This window comes from Lissotriton helveticus, chromosome 8 (genome assembly GCF_964261635.1).
Source record: "Lissotriton helveticus chromosome 8, aLisHel1.1, whole genome shotgun sequence".
NCBI classification, from domain to species: domain Eukaryota; kingdom Metazoa; phylum Chordata; class Amphibia; order Caudata; family Salamandridae; genus Lissotriton; species Lissotriton helveticus.
Genome location: NC_136069.1, coordinates 1,039,575,212 through 1,039,583,704, shown reverse-complemented (window position 1 = coordinate 1,039,583,704; position 8,493 = coordinate 1,039,575,212).

Sequence of the window (8,493 nt, the reverse complement as noted above, 5' to 3'; positions counted from 1 at the left end):
ACATGGTTTCTGTCATTCAGACCAATCTGGCAAGATTGCATCTTACCTGTTCTACGCTGCCTGCTTTGCGGTGAAGAATGCGTGCTAGACATCTGTCTAACACTCCCTTCAGTCATGCCAACGGATGTTGATACTCTGCTGGATCCCGTAACGGCCCATGCTCTGTGTTGTCCCCAGCGGCTACCAATTCTGATGACGGCATTCATTGAGATCTCACAGACGCAAACTGCAACTGCTGAGGTATGAGAGGAATCAACAGGCGCGCAGGTAACATCCGTTTCGAACATTGCTGATGCGACCAATGCTGAAGGCGATGCTTCATATCTATGTGCGGTTAATCGTCTAAAGGAGGTAATCCAACTTTCACCTACAATGGTAGACGACTTTTTGTCTACAGACATAGAATATTTCATGTGTTCTCTAAGACTAACGGTCTGTAGAAACGAAGCATGCACGATTGACTGAGTGAAAATGTAATCTATTGTTTCCACGACTCTGAAGATATTGTTCTGACTCGAAGGGAAACAAAGTTATCATGTTTATTTGGTTGTCAGAAACTAATCCCTTCTTGTTCATTCGAGAAAGTTTCTAGTGACCTCTGTGTTAGCTGGCACAGACAAGTAATTAAGTTTAATGTACTCAATAGAGACATACTGACCTCAGTCCTATGTCAAATCTATAGTGTATATTATTCCAATGCGCAGAGCCTATCGGGGATAATGGAACTACACTACACTACCTCCTCTACCCCCCTCCCTGATCTCATCCCGCCAGGAGTCATTGTGCTCTCTCGACGACAGTACGTGAAGCAACATGAGTCATTGTACATACTAATGTGATAACTTTTCTTACAAGTGACATTGTGCTTTATACCACAGTATTGTTTGATACTTCATGACTCATTGTACATACTAATGTGTTAATGTATCTTACGAGGGACAATACTGTATAGCGCTCAGATACCTTCGGGTCTGGCTAGCGTTTTATAAAAATCTTAAATAAATAACAAAAAGATCTTCTACAGGCTTCACCAACTGCAATGAAACAAACTACATTAAATAAAGAGAAATAGGCCCCTAAAATAGTTAGTATTATTTTGTGTATATATAAACTTAAAAAGGAAAGCAACTAAACACTAACTACCCGTAACTAAACTTAACCTTAATAACATTTAACTCAGACTAATAAATACAATTTTCTCTCCAACAAATCCAAACAACAATGTTAAAGCAGGAAAAAACAACAGAGAACTTCAAAGAAAATTAAGAAAAAACAAGGATAGCATATATGTAATATTTAAAAAAATGTAACTGTGAAAATATAGCCATTGCGTTTATTAATTTATGTTTATAAATACATTTACAGTATAACCCAGAAAAATGACAAAAGGGGCTCAATGTATATCCTTTCAAAAAGGGAAACTTTTGCTCTGCTACATATGCTACACATACAGCCAAGAAAGAACATCATCTAATCGTATTCAATGGAAATATACCAAATACTACTCTAATTCCTGCTATCGGAGGGCAACAACTAGGGAAACTACAGTGATAAATGTAAAAGACCATAACCATCCCCCAACATCACTGAAATGTGAGTTAGAGACCTTTTAGAAAATTTTAAAGAAGCAAGCATTAGCTCCCAACAATTAAGTACTGAAATATTAAAAAATATCTTAACCCATGCTTCAGAGCATGTAACGGGCCAGTTACCTGCTGTCCCAACACTAGAACGCCTAACAGCCTGATCAAAAAAATCTACCACCCAAACGCCATTAGCCCCAAACCATAATGATGTAGGTCGGAAAGTCTAATACCGCTATTCGGAAGCTTTCCGACCGTGGTTGGAGGCTTTCCGAACGACACGGTCGGTTTGCAGTCCGACCGCCCGATTACAATGTCGGAACATAAATCGGCAGGTCATTCCAACTCAGTTCCGACCGGCTCTCAGAGTCTTCCGACAGGTCAGAACCGTACTGTAATCTCCTATGGATGGCATTTCCGCCGTTGACATTATGATGTCAGTTTCCGACAGGCTTTCCATGCGGCAATTTCGATATGGAATGACTATTGGAAAGCAACTTTAGGGGCCACTAGCAGAGACCCCTTCCCTCCGCGGCCTACGGTTTGGGGTTGAGGGGGTACCTAGGGTACCCCCCTGTAAAACCCTGAACTGTGTGGCAGGCTCCATGGGGGGCCTGCCACGGGGTGCAGGGTTTTACACACACACCCATTTCTCTATTGGAGCCTGTATTAAGGCTGTAACACAAGCTCCCATACAGAAGGTGAGTATGCAACCAAACAGTGTTCGGTCTCATCATTATCAAGCAGTCGCAACCCCCGATAGAAGGTCGGTCGGTCCAGAGACTGATACGATGTTGTAATCGGCCCCTTAGAGGAGTAGAAATCCTACACAAATTAACAATTATACACAACAAATAACAATTCCTTCTTTATTACAACAAAAGTCAGGAAAAAAGAATTATTGTCTTTGCAACCTCTACCAATATACAAAAACTGGAAAATTAGAATCCTGGATGATAGATGGAACATTTGAGATATGTCCCAAACCATTTTACCAAGTATAAACCAATATCCCTTTTATATACACATTACTACATAATAAGCATACTACAACTTACATAGAGTTGATAAAATAAATGAAAGAACAAACTAATAATTACTACTCCCAAAAAATAATCATTGACTTCGAACAAGCAATGATACAAGCTATTTTAAAAATGTACCCACACGCACAGCAATACAAGGATGCTACTATCACTTTAACCAAAGTATATGGCACCATCTGCAAAAGAATATGCAACCAATAGTAATTTTACATATCAAATAAAAAAATGTATAGTCCTAGCCTATGTCCCCATAACTGAAGTAGCAAACCACTTCAACCTACTAATAGAAAGTCCCTTCTACAAAGCAAATTAAACAAAATTAACTCCCCTACTCGACTATTTCAAAGGCACATGAGTAGGGAGACCACACAAATCAGGACACAGACGCCAACCAAATTTCCACCTTCAGTGGTGGAATGTGTACGACAGTACCCTAGCCCAACAAGCTAAAACCAACTACACAGTGGAATAATGGCATAATGCCTCCCAATCCATATTAGAAAGAACACCACCTACCCTACACAAACTACTGAAAGCTATGCAGAAAAAACAAAGCTACCAGGAACTAAGGGTTTGATTACAATGTCGGTCGGTGAAGGCATCCGACCGGCATGGTAGCAGGAAAAAATGACCCGCTGGGGACTATCCAACAGCCCCATTACGATACATGCACTGGCAATTTAGAGCACGGCAGTCGGAAAGACATCAATTCCGATGATGATGTCAGAAAGCTATCAGTTGGGACTGATGCAGCAGGAAAGCCAGTGATTTAATATATGGCAGGAGTGGTGGGGTCCGCGACAGCGTTGGATATCATAGTAACGTAGCAGGTAGAGTAGCGGCAGGACTTGCAAGGCAGGATCCATGGCGTCCCAGGACATGGAGAGGAGCGTGGAGGTGAGCTTGTGCCATCTGTCCCTCTGTTTCCGCCAACTCCTGACAAGCTGGTTTAACCACCTCAGTTGAATGGCCTAATAGGTGCATCGTTATAGGGTGGGCAATCAGAGCGGCTTTCTGCCTGGCTATCTATCTCCATTGGCCCCTTCCGACATGGTGCGGTCATACTTTCCTGTTGTAGTCAGATGGACTGCATGTCGGCCAGAAAACTGCCTATCAGTGCCCATTGTAATATGGCGGTCAGGAGGATCGCTTCTGACGCAACTGCACCAGTCTTTTCCGATGGGACGGCAGAGGCCCTTCCAACCGCCATAGTAATCAGAACTTTAGACTTGACCAATCTGTAACTAAAATGGCCATAAACTAAGTAAACAAACAAAAACAATGTATGAACATATGCAATATAAAACAAGTCTATACCCAAGCACCCAAGGCCTAGCATACCTAGAAGCAATAGCAAAATCTAAACGTTTAAATTAATACTACACAAAAACTACCTACCACAATAACCAATATTCACTAACAACTAATATATATATATATATTTAGTTTTAAATATATTTATTATGACAAAAATGTAATGATATTTACATAATAACATTAAAATTAAAAAACAAATTCTACAAATTAGCTGAAGAAAAAATAAAACAAAGGGGCAGATTACGATGTCGGTCCGACGAACGTCTGAGCGACAACATAGCAGAAATGGGACTTCCCGAAAAGGAGCCGGTGGTCCTGCTTTCCATATTGTGATGAGACTGCTTACAAGGCGGTCGGAATTGTATGATTTCGGCTTGTGCTATGGGCTGCAGCACAAACCTCAATAGAAAAAATACAATTTTAAAACATCGATGCCCCATGTGGTAGGCACCATGCAGTGCCTGCCATACGGGGCATGGATGTTTGGGGAGGCACTACAAGTATCCCCCAGGCCTAATAGCTGAGGCCACAGGGGACAGGGGCTCTCCTAGGAGCCCCAAAGTCACTTTCCAACAGCCTTTCCATGACAGAGAGACCGACATTGAATGGCAGTCGGAAACGGACATCATAATCCTGACCGTGGTGCCTGAGCAGGTACCACTGCCATTTGGGGATTATCTATCCGACTGACGTCCCGATAGGATCTCCGATCCTGTCACAGGTGTTGGTCTTTCTCCCAGCCGGCAGCGGTCTGACTGACCACATCGTAACTTGGAGGTCGGACTGCTGCTTCTGATGTCGGACGGACTGCCACCAACAGCCGGTCAGAGGCAATCCGCCTGACATCGTAATCGGCCCCAAACTATATAACCCATCAATGATAATAAGAACATTCCACATAAATTAGGGCATAAAATTTATCAACAGCAAAATGCATTAAAAATGTAACATTTCCCAACCATAAAAAAATTAAAGTAACTTTCAATTTTGTTGCAGTAGTTTGTCCTTAAACCAGTAGAAATCCCAAACAAAAACGATCCAAATCCAATTCTGTAAAACGATAAAATACAGCCAAAAATGAAAAAATTTTACTGTAGGAATACAAATCCAACGAGGCAATCCTCTCCCTAGACAAACCACCAAAAACCTGAATTTTTTTTAAAAAAAAGAAACACTTCAGTAACAATTCAGTAAACCCGAAAAATAAAAGGAAATGTATTTAAAAATAACAGCTTCAATGAAACTATAAAACATTTCCTTTAAAAAAAATAAGCATCTTCATCTTCACCATAGCTCTGGAGTGTAAACCTGCAAAAAATGAACATAGCATCCTACTACAAAAACATACATTCCCACATTGTAATTTAGTACAATAGAACATAAATTACACACATAACATAATAAATAACATATAACTAAGAAGCTACTACACTATCCACTAGTAACGAAACATAAAAACTAACACTAAGGGCATCATTCCAAACCTCCGACCGGCATTGTTTCGGAAATGGTCCGCCCGACAAGGCGTCGGAGGTCCCACTTCCCTAATAATGATGTGACCGCCTTCACAGCGGTCGGAAAGTGTATCTTTCCTATTGTGGCTTGTGTGGCGGGCTGCAGCTGAAGCCATATAAACAATAATAAACATAGTGTAAACATAAAAAAATGAAACCTAAAAACTTAAAACCATATTGCAAAAAACTAAACGTAATATAGTAATATAATTTTTTTGTTATAAAACAACATATTTTAAAATATTTTTTAAAAATACAATTTTTACATATAAAAAACAACAATTATTACTTCTTAACTTAAAAAAGTTATTAAAAATGAAATTCATTTGAAAAAATTCCTCAATAAAATAAGCATTACTAAAACTAATTTGTAAACAAATAACCTTAAAAAATATGAATTATATTAACACTATAAAAAATATGTTCCTCAAATTTATAAAAACAAAAATATGTATAATATTTTTCTACAACCCCCCAAAAATGTAACATTAAAAAAAATACTAAAAATACAACCCAAAACTTTTGTCATTTTATTTTACAATTTTTTTTATTTTTTTTTATTGCAAACTAGCCTTGTGCTTCTTTCCATACCTGCTGTACTATCACAGGAAAGCGTTTACGTATCAGGATTCCCACCCCCCTGGAGCCAGAGGAAAACTCAGAATGCACTGCCATCGCGTATCCCCACCGATCCAGAGCCCTACATGTCGACCCCACCAAATGCGTCTCTTGAAGCAATACCAATGCTGGGCTGCCCTACGTACATATTGCAATACCAATCCCCTCTTAATTTTATCACCTAAACCGCGTACATTCCAGGTGACCAGGGTTAAAGGGGACACTGGGGCCAAGACCGGGGCGGTAGCATCTGTTATCTTGTCATCCAAGACCTCGTTTGCCATCACGTTCAAAACATCCTTGAAAGCTCAACACTGCATCACGCATTTGCTCGCCCTTATCCTTGAAGTATAGCCCAAAACTAAAGCACAGAACAGAGTGCAACTAGCCCGTCCCCCCCCCTCCAACACTGTAATCTGAATTCGTACATTTTCACAGTAGTCAATAACATCCGATTGCATTGTCTTGAAAACCCCTACCCAACTCCCCTCCACCCTGCTCCCCTGCCCGTGGACCTCGAACTGCCCACCCCCGTACATGGCAGAGTGCCTATATATATGTTCTCTACCCGTGCTGATGCGCGCTCACCCTACCCGAGGCACCTACAGTGGCTTCAGTAAAACAGTACTTGATATTATAAGACACAGCCTTTAGAACATTATCATAACATGTCTACTTTAAACCATAAATTTGACCCGTTACATATCTGGAACTCTGGGTTCCGGCACCCCTAAAAAGTATATGCCCCTCCATCTGATCTCGCCCGACCCTTCAGCTCCACCCCCCGCCCATTACTTGCGAGTGTCCTCAGGAGTGGGCTCTTCCGGTGATGATTTATGTCACTCATCCCTGCTCGTCCAGTTCACTGGCCTCCAACGCATTCTCAGTCACTGAGTCACCAGGTTCTTCACCTCCCTTCCGGTCCGCCTTGTCGCGGCAGGTACCCCTCATGTCGCGGACCCTCGTCCACCCCTCCAGCCATTCCCAGGTTGGTTCTGGAGAGTCAAAAAACCAGGGTTTACCGTTCCTTTCTACTCTTAATTTGGCCGGGAAGAGCATAGCGTATTTGATTTCTCTGCTTCGCAGCTCCCGTTTCACTGCCTGGAAGCTGCGCCTCTGCGCCTGAACCCGCGGTGTGAAATCTGGAAATAAAGTGACCTCATAGTTGTCTATCTTCAGCGGAGGACCCGCTCTGGATGCCTGCAAGATGTTGTCTCTGTCTCAAAAATGTTAAAAACTCTTGCAATTAGGGGTCTAGGTTGAGCCCCCGGCTTGGGGCGACCGCCTGGCACCCTCTGGGCTCGTTCAATGGAGAAATAAGTGGAGAGAGCCTTCGGTTTCAAGTGTTTCGTGATCAGCTCTTCCACAAAGAGGTCCGCCGCAGGCCCTTCTGCATTTTCCGGAACTCCGAGGATTCGTATGTTATTCCGACGAGCTCTCCCTTCATAATCGTCCAACTGCTGCGCCATGCAGGTCTGTTTCTTCTCCAAGTCTGACACCTGTCGCTGCAGTTCAGAAGTATCCACATGTAGCGCCGCCGTTACCACCTTGAGTTCCTTCACTTTTTCGTTCATTTGTTTGAAGTCTGCACGAAGCAGGGAAACCTCCGTTGTGACAGAGTCCATCGACGTGCGCATGCCTCCTATGGCCGCCATGACGTCGTGGAGCGTAGGCTCTTTGATCGGGGATGGTGACACCGCAGTGTTATCTTTATTCAGTCTAGGCGAGTCTCCTTTGTCACCTCCCTTGGTCCAGGCGAATCTGGCCAATTGCGCCTGAGCGGCGCTCTTGGAACCTCTGCCTCCTGTAGCCATCTTCCTCGATGGCATATAGGACAAACTAGGAGCACGCACACCAACAGTTCCTGCAGCCTGCTATGTTAACCTACAGATCGTCAGAGGCGACAGTTTGCACTTCAGACTGTCCGTGGTGCTCCGGAGCTCAGTAACACTTTTCAATAGCAGGTTTTACCTCAAAATATATCAGCGATATCTGCCGAGTGCATTCGCAATCTGGCCACACCTGCGCTTCAGAGCAGGTCGGGCAGTACAGGGCAGCAGACGATTAGCTTAACGTCACTGGTCAAGATCAAACAGGGTGTCCCCAATAAACTCCACATTTCAGGGAGGGATGGACAGGCAGTTCCATGCAGTAGTCAACACTGTCCCCCAGAGGATGGCTCTGGGACGGAAGCGCAAGCATAAAGTGATCCCACGCTGCTGTACCTTGGTTCGTTCGCTGTCCCGGGGCCTTACCAGTCCCTGCCCCAAACATAAAGAGTGCCCACAGTCCCCTTTACCGCTGCGTCACACATCAAAGATGTCACCCATCACGATACTTAACAGCAGCATCCCACCAATAGCACCTGGAAGCAGAAGGGTGTCTATGGTCGCATCCGATCACAGGGGGAAGGAG